Source organism: Aphidius gifuensis, linkage group LG3 (assembly GCF_014905175.1).
Source record: "Aphidius gifuensis isolate YNYX2018 linkage group LG3, ASM1490517v1, whole genome shotgun sequence".
Lineage (NCBI taxonomy): Eukaryota > Metazoa > Arthropoda > Insecta > Hymenoptera > Braconidae > Aphidius > Aphidius gifuensis.
The window spans coordinates 20,694,401-20,713,654 of NC_057790.1; the positions used below are offsets into that span (position 1 = coordinate 20,694,401).

A 19,254-nucleotide genomic window follows, 5' to 3' on the forward strand; every position below is an offset into this window, starting at 1 on the left:
TGCCTAGTAGAGAAGGGCATATATATATATACTGAAAAAATAAAAAAAGCTTTCGACTTTAAAAAGGGCGTTAAGGGTAAAAAAAATAAAGAGATAGAGAGGGTATGATTGGGGGGTAGTTACAGCAACGCCATCTGTTAGTTTCAATTGTTTATTACATACGTTGAGCTTTTTTCAATGTGATCACTGAGCAGCCCCGCCTCGTTTGCTCGAAGCTTTTGTAGACCAAGAGTATTTCCATGTTCCACCTTTTGTATTTTCCCCAGCTTTTTCTCCCTCTCTCTTTCTCTCTATCTCTCCCTCTTCTATATATATGTATATCTATATTTTTCACTGGGTATATGAAAATTTATCTCTCTCTTACGCGTGCGCTTGTACTTGGTTATTTGCAATTTTTTTCTTTTTCTATTTTACCTCCTTCCCAAGCCCCCGTTTTCGTCATGACGTTCGCCGCGCCAACCTCAGCAGTATCTATTCTCAATGAGGAGAGTGCGCACGAGGCAAGAGGGAGAGCGCGGACCGGGTTCGTGGCGGTGATCGTATTTTAATAAAATAGAAAAAAATAAAAAAAAAAAAAACAAAATTTAAATAAAAAAAAAATTAATTTTTTTCTCGTCTCTACCTCCGAGAGATATAAAATATCTATATATACATATTTCTCATGTTGTTACATGCATCAAATTATTGTCTTTCTATTTGATAAATTTGTGCGTGTTTTTACAATTAAAAATTAAATAATAATAATAATAGTAATATGAAAATAAATTTATAAATAAATGGGAAAATAATGTAAAGGATAAAAAAGGATAACGAGGACAACAACGATCACGGTTATATATGAATACGGTCAACGACAATTAAAAATTTCGATAAAGAAAAAAAAAAATATAAAGAGTGTGTTTGTGTTAATGTAAAATATAACTCCAAGTGATTTTGTCAGTGTGTTTAATTATTGATTTGTGAATTTAAATAAAATTAAGTTTTAGAATAATAAGGATCAAGAGATTAAGACAATTTTGGGGCAACGTTGATAAGTGCCAAGTTATTTTCTCGTCCCGGTGGAAAAAATATCTCGGGGGAGTGGGCGCTGGCGCGTGTGTGACCGGGTTAACCAAAAGGGTAGAAATTTATAAAATATATAAATAGACTACTTTATTCTATATAAAATAATATTTATTAATTGTGTTTCTTTTTTTTTTTTTTTTTTTTTTCTTTAGTTATTTAATTTGTTATTAAGATTTTAATTGATTCGAAACAAAAATTTTGAAATAGTGAATATTTTAATTTGCTACATTTAGAATACGAAAAAAAAAACAAAAAAAAATATGTCTCGTTAAGCTATTGTTATTTGGATAATTATTAAATTTTTTTTTTATTTTATTTTTTTGATGTAAATTACATGATTTTTCATCTGAGACCGGCGCAAAAGCAAGTTACGCCAACGGCGACGACGACGGCAGTCGATGAAAGTGCAAAACGATTACGACCATATATACTTGGAAGTTTAACTAGCAACGCCTGGATATTGTAACGTGAGTAAATTGCCAATGAATTTACAGCTCATTTTTATTTTATCTATAAAAGAAAAAAAAAAAAAAAAAAGTTTTTTATCTATATATACACAAGCAAAGAGTACACATTCTTTTATTATTATGATATCAATTTTATTATGATGACTTGACATGAAATTAAAAAATATTCTATAATAATATGAGCAGTTATTATGACAAAAAAAAAAAAAAAACCGTCATTTTTTTTATTATAATAATGGGTAGGATAAAACGAAAAAAAAAAAAAAGAGTAATACATATATATCTCTTGTAAAAATGAGACGACTAAATATCCGCTGCCCACATGACTGATTTTTCGCGTGCGCGAGAATATCCCCACTTGAATTTTCTCATACATTGAATGTGATTGGAATTTTCATCTACACAGTCAATGTGTGTAATAATATATATTATATATAAATTTTATATATGTATTTATTGCAAGACTTGTGCTGCCACTGCATTGAGTTGAATTGAGTTTATCTTGTCTGATCACGCTCTGACTATTTTCCCTGATTTTAGCCTATATCTATAATATAATAAATTTAATATGATAATGTCAAAATTTATATATATCAAAAAGAAAAGAAAATTATATTATACATATATGTCTATCTAGTTATTTTAATATACATATATTTATTTATAAAGGATGTGCCAGCTCTCTCTTAGTTCCCGTTTTGCCGTTTCGTGCTTATCCCGATCAATACCCCACCGACCACCAAGCAAAATGTTGTATGCCCTTTGCTTTTACCACTAAATATACATACACATATACACATATAATACTTTTCCCCTCAAACCACTTATTGATAATTAGATAATCCCCCAAACTTTAAAAAAAAAAAGCTTTTAAAATAGTTGAATAATTATTTATTAAATACAAATAATACTAATACAAATACTAATACAATACTCTTGAAAATCGGTCATTGATACACATAACAACTTTCAAACTCAATATCAATATAAACTTCCTCTTTTTACATATACATATATACTTGTCTACGAATAAACTTGCTTATAAAATTTATATAAAAAAAAAAAAAAAGTAAAGAAAATTAGTAATAACGCTATATGGTATTAACTACCAAATGCGATAAGCCACACGCAATTCCTCAGAAATATAAACCTACTACTCATTTTAAAAGCTTTTTTTTTTTTGTTCCCATTTTTTAGTCTCTTTGTTAATTCTCTTGATGATGGTTTGTTATTATTATTTGGCTTATCATTTTTTTTTTTTTATAATATAAATTTTATTATTCATCGCGTGGCATTGACTTTGAATTTTCCTCAAGAGGAAATAAAAAAAAAAAAAAGGTATATCGACAATTTTGCTGTTGCTGCTTGAAAAGCAAAGTCGGTAGTCATAAATTTTTGCCCTTTTGCCATTTTTTTTTTTCTTTCACGGTAAACATATATACACAAAGACGAAAATCGAATGAGGAAAATAAAGAAAATAGGGATGAGAACAGACACGTGTGTTGTACAATATCTATGTATATATAAATATGTATATACATGTAAATATGTGAGTGTGTGTGTCATTAATGAGTCGGACAACTTCAAACGAATATATATGCGAGAGAGAAATGTACGTTGGGGAAAGCAATCATTTCACGATTCACACACTAATACACATAAATTGTCCTTGATAAAATATCCTCTTTTCACCCCCTGACCATCCACCTCCCACACATATAAACACTCATACAAATAAATATATAAATGTTGGATATTTTTTGATATAAAAGATCCACTCAGTAGGCGTGTCTTGAACAATCAATTTATTTCGAAAAGCTATCCGAGTATGAAAAATCGTTTGGGCCCATAACAATATAATAAATGTATAAATTTATTTATAATACATATTTGTCGTTTTTTTTTTTCTATTTTTAGATTTATTGTATTATAATGATTTTTATATGAAAATAAATTAATGATAATAGTATTATAATACTTTTAAAATTTATTATAATAAATAATTTAAATATTAAAAAATAAAAAGCAATTTGTAGATAAAAATTAATTAATTAATTGATTCATTAATTTGTTAATTATTAATCTATATTTTTTTTTATCATAGAGATTAAACTAATACTGCCAACTTTTGATACTTTTTATTCCTCCAATGCTTATCTTTCTATATTTTTTTCTCGAATACTTTAACAAACAAACGTTTATAAATTGTATAATAAACTGTCTAAGCATTTTTTCTAAGCAATCTATACATATACTCTAGATACTTTATTCATCACAGTAGTTTGACTTTACATACCAGACTGTATTTATATTTGCTGTTGGAAATATTTTTGTTAATGCGGTCAGAGTGAAAAAAAAAAAAAGGAAAAAAAATTGATAAATAAAAATAATAGCAGACATAAATACAATAGTTACGGGAATAGTTTATCGTGACCGTTGAAACAATCGATTTGTCGTGAAATTATTAAAATAAAAATTAATGTTTGGATATTTTATTTGTGTAGATATTTATTGTATATTAACTGATGAAAAAATTAAGCTTTATTTTTTCTTAGTTTTCAGATATATTTTTATACCTTAATTATCATTTAAAATTCTATCTAAATGATTATTTTTGTTAAAATTGCCACTAAGTTTAATGTGTATTATTTTGTCTCATTAAAAACAGATTAAAAAAAATAAAATAATATAAACTTATAAAAAAATAGACTTCTCTTTACCAGGGGGTAGTTTGACCACAATTTTTTTTTTGTCTTTGTAAGATAAAACTTTCACATATGTTTTTTTAAATAGCTATCTATACATATTAAATGTTTCCTAAATCGTTGAGACAATGAAACAATGTTATAAAGTCTTACAACGTTTTTTTTTTGTTATAAATTTTTTATTATAATTAACTTTCTCTTTGCATTTTTTATACTCAATTTATTTTCAATATATATTAACTTCGTAAATATATATATATTATTAACAACTCAACAAACTTATATATCGTCAATCATAATATTAAATATACATACTTTGTCATTTGACTATACACGCAATTTGTTAATATATTTTTAATGAATTCTTTTTATTACATTTTTTTTTTTATTTTATTTTTATGTTTGATAAGTGAATAAGTCATTGTTTTCTTATTTTTTTTTTTTATTATTTTTCTTTTTTTTAGAATATAAATTAATAATAATAATAATAATACTATTATATGAATTACAAAAGGGTGACTTGATGAAGGGTAGATATTTCATAAGTATTGAATTTTTTTAATTATTTATCAAGCTATGTATATCGTTATATTTAATAACACAAAATATTTATGAATATTGTAACTTATCATTTTTATTAAATTTTTTTTTTTTCATTTTTTTTTAAGCTATTTAATATTATTATTCAATTCAATTAATAATTAGTTATTTTTAGATATTATCAAGATAATTGCTTCTTTAAATATTTAAAAAATAAAAATGTATATTTAATATTATTCATTCTGGATTTTATTGACGTAACAAGTACTCTTGTTAAAACCTCGACTTAAATATTTTTTTTTTTTTTTTTCTTCTGGTTTTCAATGCCGGTGATTTGTATTTGCCTTTCGGCTAATGCACCGACATGCGGTTGTGGTTTATATACATGTATATAAAATTACAACTTAAATTCACTTTTACTTTGTGGTAAATGATTTGTACATGCGGACAATGACAAACTAGCTAAAAAAAATATTATGACAGGCAAAAAATTTATTCCAATTGTTATAAAAATAATAAAACACATTGTTTACATAAATAAAGTTTGTTGTATAACTGACAAAGAAGGGGCTACTATACAATTTTCTCTAAATTTTCATTTTAGAAAGTTCCAAGTATTTTTTTATACTCAATTTTTCAATGTTTTACATTAATTACAAGTATTTGCGAATTGCAATAAAAAAATCAAGGAAGATAAGCCGGTTTTTGTTGATGGAATTTTTTCGTTCTTAACAAAATAAGAGCTTATCTCCATGGCTACAGAATTTTGAAAGAAAAAAAAAGCCTAAATACGTGAACTTTGGCTCATCTTGGATTAATTTTTATAAGAAGCAATAAGTCTTCTTTGTAATAATTTTTGTTTATGCTTAAAACACGTTTCGCCGGTACCTAAATTTAGAGCTTTTTTTATGCTCAAGCTTTTTTGTTGAATTGTTGATAAAGTAATGAAATAATAATATAAATATATATTATAAAAAAAAATAAAATAATACCTTTGTATCAAGTGTTAGATATATTTTTATTTTTTTTCTGCCATTTGCAGATATTGGATTAATTTAAAGCTACGCGTCAGAGGGCGCTATCCTCGGTTCTAATTAGCTATTGCCCCTTCGCGCCCCATTTCCGAGGCCATCGTGGTTGAAAATAGAATAAAAATTCTCACGGTCGTCGTTAACGAAGGACAGGTGATTCATATATATTTTTTTTTTCTAAATTTTTTTTCATATACATTTTAGATATATATATTTTTTTTAATTTATGGTTTAATTTATTTATTTTCATTTTTTACACAAATTTTTTGACAGGACTATCAGTTTCATCGTGTATATAATTTTTCTTTAATATTATTATATTTTTTTTTTCTGTAATTCTACTTGTATTACGTGACCCTCGTCTTCTCAAGAGTGTCAGGCGATCTAGGACAAAGAAAAGGACAAAAGAAAATATATAGTATTAATAATCATAAATGAAAAAAAAATAGGGTTGAAAAAATAAAATAATATAAAATTAAAAAAGAAAAAAAAAACAATCAGCAACAATGTGTCCAGTTGAAAACACGAAAAATATTTAATAATATTACCTTATGACCTCTGGTATATTGATGTTTCATGATAACGAGGACCAAATAATTTTATTATCTTGATAAAAAACTTTTTATTATTATTGTTATTATATAAATATTATTATATTTTTTTTTTCAAGCTTACTTTTGAAATAAAATAAAAATATAAAACTTCGATCACTTTAATAGCAAAGTGATCTTTCCAAGTTTTTATGTCACTTGGGAATTTTAACTTTTGGCTTGGCAATTCTATGGCTTTTATATTTTTCATTTGTTAAAAAAATTATACATATTATCATTTGAAAATATTTGTTTTGTCTTGAAGTTTCGTGAATTATAATAGAAAAAAATTAAATAGTACTACTACTGTCTGAAGAGTCTGGATCGATGGATTCTTTTGGTTCGAGTTAAAATGGATGTAGGTCAGAGGTTCGCGTGGAGTGATCAACACACTATACTTACGTTTGTATATATGTTTATATTGCTAGTATTTTAGTTAGTATGAGAAATAGAGGATCAAGAAAAAATTATCTAGAACTGCAAAAAAAAGAAATCATAAACATAAAATCATAGTAAATAAAAAAAAAAAAATAATAGTAATAACATAATAATAAAATAGTATTAGTTAATTATTTAATCATTCATATATGTCTTTGTTTTTTATCATTCTGAATAATAACAAATATATACATTATATATACAAATCAAAAATCTGAATCAAAATAAAAAATAAATCATAATAACAATAATAAAATAGTAATAGTACCAGTAGAAATAAATTCAATTGTCAATGATCAAACAAATGATATACGAAATTTATAGTCAAAACAAACAATGAATATATATCTACAAAGTTTGTATCCAGTGACCGTTGTATAATACGACACAGTCTCGACAATATCATGTACAAGCATAAAACAAGTTTGTGTATATTTTCTGGTTATATATATTAAAACTACACAGTGTGACGTCAAAATCGATCTAGAGCAAAATAAAATAGGCCATTGGACCAAACAACAAATGCTAAAATTACACCCTAGAGTATTTTTACAGAGGGTTGAAAAAAAAAATATACATATACAAAAGTCATGTTGTCAAAACATAAAAATTTTCTTATAATATAACTAAAATATATTTATTATGGAAATGACTTTTATACTTTTTGTATATGATTTATATGAAAATAAAAAAAAAAATCTAAAATACATATATATTAACTAAATAAACAAACACATATAAAAAAAAATAATAATAATAATAAATAGAAAAAAAAGATAAAAATATAAAAATCACTTGACGTTAATGGTATTATAGAACCGCGCCCCTGACCCATATTATTGTACAGGGGATATACACCCAGAAAAAAAAAAAATAAAATAAATGATGGATAGAATGAGGGTTTGTGAGATGGTTGAAAAAAAAGAACAAAAAATGTATAGAAAAACATTGCAAATATTTCTTTTTTTTCTATATATGTTAAAGTAGCTTAACACGGGGGTGGAAGGTTGGAAGGTGGAAGTAGTGATTGTATATATATGGGCGAGGCGAGGTGCGCTTATACTACTTGCTCGTTTTCATTCGTTCTATTCGGGTCGAACTTCGTTTTCTAGTACGATCGGCTTGGCGACGGGATCGATGAGCTGTATTAAACATTTTTTTTTTTTGTTTTTTATACATTTCTAAACAAAATTTGATTGTTGAGCTTTTTAGATTAATCTATTGATTGTTTTTATTCATACGGAAAATTTATTTAATATATATATCTAAAACAAATAAGAAATTAATGATAGAGCTTTTTTTAAATATTGATGGAATATATCGTTGGTTTTTTTCTGGGCTATGATAAGCTCATATGCCGATGCCACGTGCGCCCCTTTATATATTGTACATGCGCGTGAGGCTGGCTATCGAGCGAGAGTTAATTATGGAAATATGTATCAACATCGCGAGAAAAAAAAAATAAATAAATAAAAAAAGCACACAGTATATACCTACATGTATTATTATTTTATTTTTATACTGAACACAAAAGAGTGTGACTATGTGTTCAGGTGTCGAAGTGTAAAACTCATAAAATAATGAAAAAATTTAAAAAAAAAAAATAAAAAAGCTTTGTTTTTTTTGTATAACGATATTTATTATTATTATTTAATTTTTTTTTGAGCTTTCGTTTAAAGTCTTGGGTAGTTTATGACCTTGAGTAATATTAATAAAATTTTTAAAAATATAAAATTTAATTATAATATAAAAATTAATAAATTTAAAAATTGATTATAAAGCTTTTTGTTTATGCTTAGTAGATTATTTTTGATAAATTGCTTTTATCAATTATTATTAATAATATTAAAATTTTTTTTTTGTTTTATTTTATTAATATATACCATACACCCCTGGTAAAATGAAAATGACTTCTAGGCTCGTCGACAGTGACGATATGATGACGTCAGACACGACGCAGTCGTTACGAGCTTGCGCCAACTCTTATCACCCTTCGTTATTCGGCCATCGCGACTATTACGTCATCGTTATAAAATGCGCGCGCATTAACTTAGAGATTTTTCCGATATAAAATAGTCAAATAATATATATATTTTGAACAAGAAAAAAATAAAATACTTGTAGATATTAAAGTAGCTCTAAAAAAATATTAATATTTTAATGAAAATATAGAAATTACTTTTGATTTGTTTCTTTTCTATTTAAAAAATACTCGTAATTATTTTACTGTCCTAATTTAACTAAAAATACCCAACTAATATAATTTACAAAAATATTTTTTAAAAAATTAATTGAAATTTCTCTTGAACATTTAATTTTCTTGGTTTTTTTTTAACGTGAATAATTTAAGAAAGTATTTGTTATTATCCTTTAAGAATTGGTTTTTTTTTTCATATATATATTTTTGTTCATCCCCTTGATATATTGTTGGCACAACTAGTCAGCAAAAAAAAACATGAAAAATATTGACAAGAGTAGAATTAAAAAAAAAAACAGTTCATTGCCCAAAGAAAAATCAATAAAATTTCATTGCTACATGAAATTTTTCAAGTGTGAATAAAGTTCACAAGTACAAGTAATAAACAAAAGTGTTTACAATTTTTGTTTAACAAGAAACTTGTATATTTTTCTGGATAATTTAAGAAATTTTTACCTGCATATAATTTAGGTTTTTAATGAAACTTTATTTTTCTTTCTATTGCCTTGTGTTTATTACTCTGACGTAAATGAGCATATATAAATTGTCATATAATAATATTGTGATAATTTTCTTAGACATGTCTCGGTATACTTCGGCGCCAATAGAATAATCACTTATCCATTTCGATGGAGCCGTCTCAATCTATTGTTTGTATGCGTGTATTCAAGACTGTGTGTACAAATTCATCTCGCATCCAAACAACTCTATTTTTCTAACGTAAAAAATGCATTTCGAAATAATCGATAACCACATACTCTTAGACAGAAAAATAGTAACTCGATATTTTATTTAAAAAAATACTAATAATGTATTTTAAGTGAGTTTCAAATGTTATATATTTTATATTACTTTATTTACATTGTGATTTTTTTCAAACAGAAACACAAAGCGTACGTAAAAATAACAAAATTATATTTACAAAATAAAACAATCTTAAAAGCAACTAGTCAAAATAATGTGGATAATGTAAATTTGACAATTTATGTTTATATTTTCATTAATACATATTACCTTATCTTTATTTTGTGTGTCATACACACACACATTAAATTTAATAGAGAAAAAAAAAATGTCATTGTTAAAACAAGAGTTTACTCATCGTAGAAAAAAAAATGTTTTTTTTTTCCTTTTATATATGATTCATAAGCAAGTTGATGCAGATGATAAATATATTCATAAATAAATAAACTTGTCAAGGTTTTTTTATAGATAATATAATAAAAAAAAAAAATTAATTATTTATTTTACAGTTTTTTTTATAAATAAACAAATATTGATTTTTAATTGAATAGTTTATTAAAAATAACAATAAAATAAACGAAAAAAATATTTATTTAAATAATACATTTATTGTTTTACATTAAAACTTATTTCTATATATAATTTTTATTCAACTTTATCTGTTTTATTTTTAAACTTCTCATATTTATTCAATTTTTTATATAAAAATAATTCATAAACGAAAAAAAAAACATTTATAAAACATTTTCAATAAATTATTAACATTGAAATTGTTAATTAATTAATTTATTTATTTATTTATTTTTTTTTTCATTTTCAAATTAATTATTTAAAACTACTCATTTATATTTTTACTTAAATTGACATACAGAGGATAAAAAATGACATGAGTCATAGCCCACAATAAAAAATCATCAATTTTTTAATTTTCTAACAAGATAATTGAATTTTATAATAAATATTAAATAAAATTTAGAAGTCAAAATATGTTTATTTTTCTTCTCAATAATTAAACTTATGTATAGCTTAAAAAAAAAAATATTCATACGAATGGTTTTGCATGTAAAAAAATAATCATTTATCAGTTGACCTAATCAAATTCACAATTCAGCTCTTCTATTCAAATTAAAAAAAAGAAAAAAAAGGGTTGAACACTTGGATAGATTTGCGTGTCAAAGTAAATTGCGGTCAAAACCAAAAAGTTGAAAAAAATAAAAAACAATAAAATATTGTTTCTATCAAAAGTTATTTAAAATAAATTTATTTATCAAACAATGATCCAACAATCGTTGTCTAATTTTCATCGATGAATATAAAACAATATATATTATATACAAAACTTAAACTAGTACGATCGTAAAGGTGTGATAAAAGCTACCACTTAAAATCCTCATAGTCATCAACAATGATTAATCTATTGTCTTGTCAAAGTATAATGTCATCATTGTCATTCAATTGTCTTCATCTATCGTAAATCTGCATCTTCTCGTTTAAGCTCACTCATCGTAGTTTATCATTAAACTTTCAATTAAATTTTTGTCTTCAACAAAAGTACATCCCTTATATTTTAATATCAAAGATTAAATTATTATTATAATATATATTTCTGGACTATTTGTATGTTGGCATGAGTGAGAAAACGGGGTCAAAGCTTTTCTCCCACTTGAAAATACTCAAAGATATATAACTAAATAAAGCGTCGTTGGAAAGTTGGTTAGTACTGCTGCTGCCGATGCAGTATTGCTATAGGCTTGCGCTCATGTCACTTTAAGACATATATATATTATTTTATATATATTATAATATATTATAACTACTACAGGGTTACAACTCAACAGTACAGCTGTTGTGTTTGATTGAGGTGAAAGAGCGACGAACCGTTATACAAAATGCTAAAGAAAAAAAAAATAAATAAGAAAAAAAAACAGATTGCAAATGTATTAGAGCGAAATAAATAAATGACAATAAGGCCAAGAACAAGACAATAAAAATTCTAATATAAAAATAAAAAGATATTATTATTATAATAAATAAATAATAACAAATTTACATGACGTTTTTATAATGGTAGCTTTAATAGAACTAAAAATATTTAAAATCTTCAAAGAATATTCTTTTTATTTTTTGATTTATATTTAAATTTTTTAAACTTTTTTTTCCTTGGATTATTAAAATAAATACAATAAGACCTTTGTACCTATGAACAAAATTAAACTTCCTAGAAATTCATCAATAAATTTTTATTATAATTTTAAATTGCATCAATGTTTTTTGTTGTAATAATTTTTTTATAAAACTGTCTTTTAAATATTGAATAAATTCTTTTTTAAAATAAATTCGATTTGATAATAAATCATAGATCAAAAGCCGAGAAAGAATGTTTTTTTTTTTTCTTTTTAAATTTAACCTGAGGCTGGTTAAATTTTATCATTTTATTCTACTTGAGTTTTTTATATTTTTATCATTGCCATAAAGCCATTTACTTTGATGAGTTTTTTTCTTATTTTTTTTTGCTTTTCTAAGTTTACGGAGTGACGAACAAGTAATCAGCAAATATTCAAGTTACCCACATGGTTAGTTTTGCTTACCTTGTCACATATAAATCAACCAATAATCACAGCTATTTTTTTTTTTTTTTTATTATTTTTCTTTCTAATATTATTTTTTTTATATATATTTGTATTTTTTTTTTTATATTCAGCTCTCTTGGGAGTCTCTAAAAATTCTTCACACGCCTGCTCATCTATTTTTACTAAAATACACGTGGGGGACGTTTCAATATACATGTTAAAATTTTGACTAGATTTAACTCAATACGATTATAATAATAAATAAATTTAAATTAAAAAAAAAATTGTATGAATATTAATATAAATAATTTAATGTTAAGTGTTATAAAAATAAAATTTATGATTATTTTATTATCGCTTTATTATTATTAGTAATGTTTTTTTTTTTATATATTTTTTTTTCTCATTTTTATTAGTTGTGATGAATGCATTTTTATATGTATAAATATAATGTTCGGCTGTTGCGCCGACGACCAGCCAGGAGACTGGCATGTTAAGTCTAATTTTAACTACTTGTGGAACACAGTGTGACTGGTATTTTTGAAGCATGCTGTATTAACAAAAAAAATAATAATAATATATATTTAGTAATAATAATATTAAAAATATACAAAATTTAATTTCAAAAACAAAAAAAAAAAAAAAAATTAACATAGAATAACAAATATAATTTTTATTTTCAAAATAAAGCTTGACTACTTGTTCTACTTAAAATATAGCATTAAAAAAAAAATATATATAAATATTATTCTTTAAGTATATTTAAAAAAAAAAATAAAATAAAAATTTATTTAATGATTTTCATTTATAATAATAAATTTTCATAAATTATTCTATTTTTATTTTTTATATGAATCTGATAAGAGACATAGATGTTACTTGCGGTTCAATGAAAATATAAAATATACTTGATAATAAAATGATGAATAAAGTTTTTAAATTTATTCTCTTAAAATATATATGTATATTTTTTGATTTTTTTTTTTTTTATTATTATTCTTCGTGTCAAACATACTCGCACTGGGATTCGCTCACAGTTGTAGTTTTGTACATGAGAGAATCCATCCGAGGACGACTTATTTTCGTTTACCTCCGTTATATCAATGTATTTAAATTGAGCTTTGCCTAGACTCTCGGTTTTCTTTTTGACTTCACTTGTATGTTGGCAACAAACTACACGCAAGTTTATCTAGAAAACTTCTTGGCAAGATTTTTTTTTTTCTTTTTTACCTTCAATTATATTATATTATGTGTATATATGACAAAATCATGCAGACACATATTGCATCATGATCTTCACTCTATCATGATCATCAAAAAACACCCGGATATTTTTTTTTTTTCACAAATACACATTCTTTTTCATTTTTACATAAATTTCTTTTTCATCTTATATATTGTTACGTCTTGGTATATTTTCAATTAATAATCAATAATAAATAATAATTTAATAAATTCAATAGATGTCGAACAAGCAATAAAATTTTTCTTTTCTTTTATTTTTTATTTTCACACGGAATTAAATTCAAATTTCGCATTTTTATAAAACAATTTATTTTTATAATTTTTATATAAATTTTGGTAAGCAGTTTACAAAGTCACCTCTGCAACGCGAGACGCCACATCCGTTGAAGTTGCTAAATTATTATTTATTAAATTGTTTAAACAATTTGAATATACTACTACCACTATGGGAACCATTGTATCTGATTGGTTCAAAAAGAAATGGTACCACTTTTCATCCCTACCTAATAACTAAATTTTTATGGGAATAATTTTATTTTTAATATTAAGGAGCGTCACTCTTGCGACAACTTTTCGTTCTATTCAAATCATTGAAACTAATTTAAAATTTAAAATTAAAATTAAAATTAAATCAATTACATCTGATAAAAATTAAATAAAATCAATTGAACTTTTACGTTTTAAATAAATAACATTTTTCGAGTGAATTTAAACTAATTAATTCTTGTGATAAATTATTATTTCCTGTGTTATTTAACCTTCCCTAATCCTATATAAAAATTATTGACTGTGACATTTCTCCGGGGTGTTGTTTTCTGTGCTTCGAGTTTATTTTACCGTTTGGATTATTCGAGACTACAAACATCAACAGGCGACCATCCAGATTGACACGCTCTCAACAATTGTTTCGGATTATTCTTACATCAAGGTACATCTACAATCATACACATTCCCTCCTAACCCGTTACCCTGTAGGGAATAACAAAATAAGAGGATTTTTAATTTTAACGTGAAATACCAAGTTGATTTATTTTAATTATTCTATGATTATTTGGTTATTTAATTTTGATTTTACATATTCTTTCTTTTTCTTGTTATTTCATAGTTAAATTTTAATTTTTCAACTTGGTACGTAACAAAATTGGTGTCAGAAGTGGGATTTTAGTAATGTGTAACGTAGATTTTTAAACTCAGTGCGGATTAAATTTTTTTTTGAGGTATAAAATATTTTGGGGTACACTATACACTTACATAATTTTTTTTTACATAAAGAAAATAAAAATATTCATATATATGTCTATAAATTTTATTAAATTTTTTTTTTCTTCGTCGCAGGAGTCACTAATTTTTTTATCAATATAAATATGTCTCTTTTATATTTTTACTTTTTACATGAACAAACAAACTTGAATTTTATATTAAATTGCGTCAAATTTTATATGCATTAATTTTTAAAAAAATATTTTATCGAATTGAATTTTTTTATCATTTCTTTTGTCCGTCGGAAATAATTCTGAGCGAAAATGTCATCATATCGGTCGGGGTCGGGATCGCCTTTCTCTCATATTTATGAAGTAATAGAACTACACGCTGAAGCAATGCTGGGGAGAAAAGTAGATGCGGAAAATATAAAAACGTTAATTACTGAATTACAAATATGTGCAAATGATTTTGTCCAAATTATTCCTACCCTTGGGGAGGTCGATTTAGAAAAAAATATTGATGGGATCGAATATTCAAATACTAAAGAAACTATTGAAAAATTAAAACAACATGTAGAATGTGGAGATCAAATGGTGAATATTACTGGTAAATTGAAAGTCGCGTCTGATCGTTTAATTTCTAATAATGATATTTTATATAAGGAAAATTTAAATTTAACGAAAAAATGGTGTGTTGAAAAAAAGAGAGTGATTGAATTAATTCAGGAAAATAAAATTTTAAGCGATAGAAATAGTACTTTGAATGAGGAAAAGAATGAGTGTCGTCAGCAAATTGAGAGATTAGAGAATGACCGTGAAACATTTAATTTTTATATGTCAAGTGAGAGAGAGAATGTTTTGAGTGAGACAATTAATCAGCTGCAACGTGAGAACGAGACCTTGAAAAAAGAATTGCAAATTAAAAATGACTGTCTTATTTCATTTACGGAAAATTTTAATCAAAAAAGTGGAGACAATTTTATTCCAGATTTTATTAATAATAATCGTGTAAATTCTAATTTAAAAATTGAACGCCCAAATTCACAATTAAATGGACCAATACATTCTGTAATAAATCATAACAATCAAACAGTAAAAATATTAGAGCCAGTTGAAACAAATATAGTCGGTAAATGTTCCTTACGAGACGCTCTAGACGTAATTCCTAATTATGACGGAAAAACAAATTCTATTCGCGGATTTATTAATAGTTGTCGATCAGCCTTAAAACTTCTAGATCCACAATGGACACAAGCTTTTATGCTTTCTATCAAAAATAAAATTACAGATCCTAAAATCAGTCTAATTGCTAACACAGAATTTTCATCTCTTGACGAGCTAGAAAGATTGCTCCGTACAGTTACATACACGGGAAAAAGTTTTGAGTCAGTTTGGAATGAATTATCTATCGTATTAATGAATGACAATGAGAATGTGGATGAGTATGGAAGTAGAGTACTAAAATTATATAATGATTTAATTGATTGTAATGAGGGTAACAATGATGGTTTTGGAACAATGAGTAAATCTAAAATTGAGGAAAAAAGTATACGTCAATTTATTAAAGGGTTATTGCCTGCGGTATGTTTGAGAGTTGAATGTAAAAATATAGACACTACAGATATTTTGAAAGTGTGGAAAGTTACTAAAAAAGTTTATAATGAATATATTGACAGTTTAAAGCTTAGAAAATTAAAAGAAATTAAAACCGTGCAAGCAAATAAAATCGAGAACCCGTCGGAAGTAGTCGTTGAATCAAATAATAATTTTTCGTGTAATTTTTCAAATCAAAGATACCATAATAATTTTTCAAAAAATAATAATAATAATTTTAATAACAATTTTAGTAATTATGAAGTAAACGAACCCATCGTTTTAAGTCAAAATATTAATTTAAATACGCAAAAAAATTCAAATGTAAATTTACCCGAGATCTTTGGTTCGAATCCAGTCGAGAACAATAATAATAATAATAATAATAATAATTCATACTATAATTCATATGAAAATTCAACAAATGATTATTTACAAAATTCCTACAATGATAATTATGATTTTTATAATTTTAATAATTCTTATGCGCCAATAAATGATTCAATTGATAATAAAAATTTAAATAAAAATGTTTATAATGATAATGGCTTTATGTCATATGATATTAATCAAGATGAAAAAGATTATAATAAAACAAATAATAATTTAGTTTGTGGTTTTTGCCAAAGACCAAATCATGATATGAATCATTGTTTTAAATTACAAAATGCTCAGAGAAAATGTCTTGAACGCCAAGCTCAAAAAAACGGGGATGGGCCGGTGGACCTAGAGGGAGGAAAACAAAAATGGCCAATACCTCAATCAGATCAAATAATACAGTCAAATTAATTTTAAAATCAGACGTAAATGAAATATATAATTCTATTACTGAAACTGAAAATAAATTAAATAAATTTGAAAATAATAATAATATAATTAATCCAATTCCATCAACGTCGAAAGATACTGTTGATAGTTATTATGAACCTATCGTGCGAACTGAAAAAGTAAAATTTAATACTAAACTTGATAATAAAGAAAATAATAATATTAATGAAATAAAAAGAGTAAATTTTATGGATGAAATATCTATATCGGAAGACTCATCGAATAATAATAATAATACTGAATTAAATGAAAATAAAGATTTAAATATTGCTACGCGAAGAATAAATATTACTATTGCAAAAGAAGTTAACGAAGAAATTAAATTTATTGAAGAAACTAATAATGAACGTAATCAAACAAAGATTTTCCGCGATAATGACGAAATATTTTTGTTTAATAATTTAAGTGATAATAAAAATAATGATGATCTAAATGATGAATATAATAATGAGTCTGATATTGACAAAGATTTTATTGATGATAATTTTAATGACGATTTTGTGTCGAAAAATAATGAAACTAGTTGTCTAAGTAATAATGAAATAAATGACGAAGTTACTGTCAAAAATAATAAAAATATATGCGTACACGCGAATAAAATCGAGAAAAATGTTAATAATGATTACGTTGATAAAAAAGTTTAATAATGATAAAATAATTTTGAAGTTAATGATAAAAAATAAATTGCGAAGATAATAATAATATTGAGTGTAATAATTAAACCGTATGGAAAAACCGATGATGTGTTAAATGAAATTGATTTAAATAAAATTAATGAAAATAATAAAAAGAATAAAATAAAAAATAATATGAGTCTGAAGAAATTAGATATTAAAGCGAATGAGTCCCAAGATGACCTAATGAAAACATATGATGAAAAATTAAAGTCAGATATAATGAAGTTTAAAAATAAAGTAATTGACAAAGGTAAATCAGAAATTAATATTGTAGAAAAATTTAAGGGGGATCGTAGACCGGATAGGGCGAGATTAAAATCGAATCTAAAATATTATAAACCTGGTAAAAATTTGTTGAAGGAAAAATTGCTAATAATTAATACACGAAAGAAATATAGATAAAAAAAATATAAAGAAAATAAAAAAAATAATTACAAAAAAATTTATAAACAAAAAAATTACTAATAATCGAAATAATTATTCCTAATAAAATTGAAAAATAAAATTTTATATATATATATGAATTGATAAATTTTTTTTTTACACAAAAACAAATACATACACACATATAAAATATATTTTTTTTTTATTGGGAAATACTAAAATCAGAAACAAAAGTATAAATAAATTTTTTTTTAATAACAAATTTGTTTTAATAACGGTGATAAAAATAAAATGGATTAAAATCGAATACTATTTTTATAAACTCAAATCTAATAATAAAATTTTTTTTTTGGAAAATAAATAAATATATAAAAAATTAAAGGGTAACAATCCTGATCCTGATTTCCCTTAATCCTAAAATAAATAAATAAAGTGCAGTTCATGGGGACCGGAAGATTTTATTGTGTTATAAATGGCAACGCCGCAATATTGCATTGAAGTAAATGGTAGCTGTCAGAAAATTAAAAAGAGAGAGCAGTGAAAGAAGAAAGCAATATCAAGTGATCAACATGCATGAGAAAAGAAATTGAGGGGAGAGGAGAGACAATACAAGCAGAGGCAACAGATTACAATGCAAGGACATCGTGGAGTACATCGAAGAAGAGGAATAAAATAAGTTATATTTTATAAATTTTTTTTTTATCTTTTACATTTTTTAACTGTTTATTTTAAATAATATAAATTTTTTTTTATGGGAAAATTAGTTAATTTTTGAACTTAGTATGGGGAAATTGAATAAATATTTTTTTACTTTTTGAAAATATTAACAATATTAAATTAAATCTAATTTTAACATTACATTTACTACAAAATAAATAAAGTTTACTGCAAAAAAAAATATATGAAAATTTACTAAAAAGAATAGTAAAATTTTACAAAGAAATTATGAAATTTTATAAAATCTTACAAAATTTTTTA

At 24.3% G+C, this 19,254-nt stretch overlaps 1 protein-coding gene across 17 annotated transcripts in view; it reads left to right on the plus strand.

Moving 5' to 3' along the window:
• Window positions 1-466: 466 nt before the first annotated feature.
• The window catches only part of LOC122852684 (plasma membrane calcium-transporting ATPase 3), a 68,903-nt gene continuing 50,115 nt past the window's right edge, over window positions 467-19,254 (plus strand). For 16 of the 17 annotated variants that reach the window (XR_006373845.1, XR_006373850.1, XR_006373844.1 and 13 more), the window contains exon 1: window positions 482-1,532. The gene's annotated coding sequence lies outside the window, so the exon portion shown is untranslated. Of the gene's footprint in view, window positions 1,533-19,254 lie in introns of all 17 variants that reach the window. The other variant, XM_044152615.1, reaches the window with a different exon arrangement.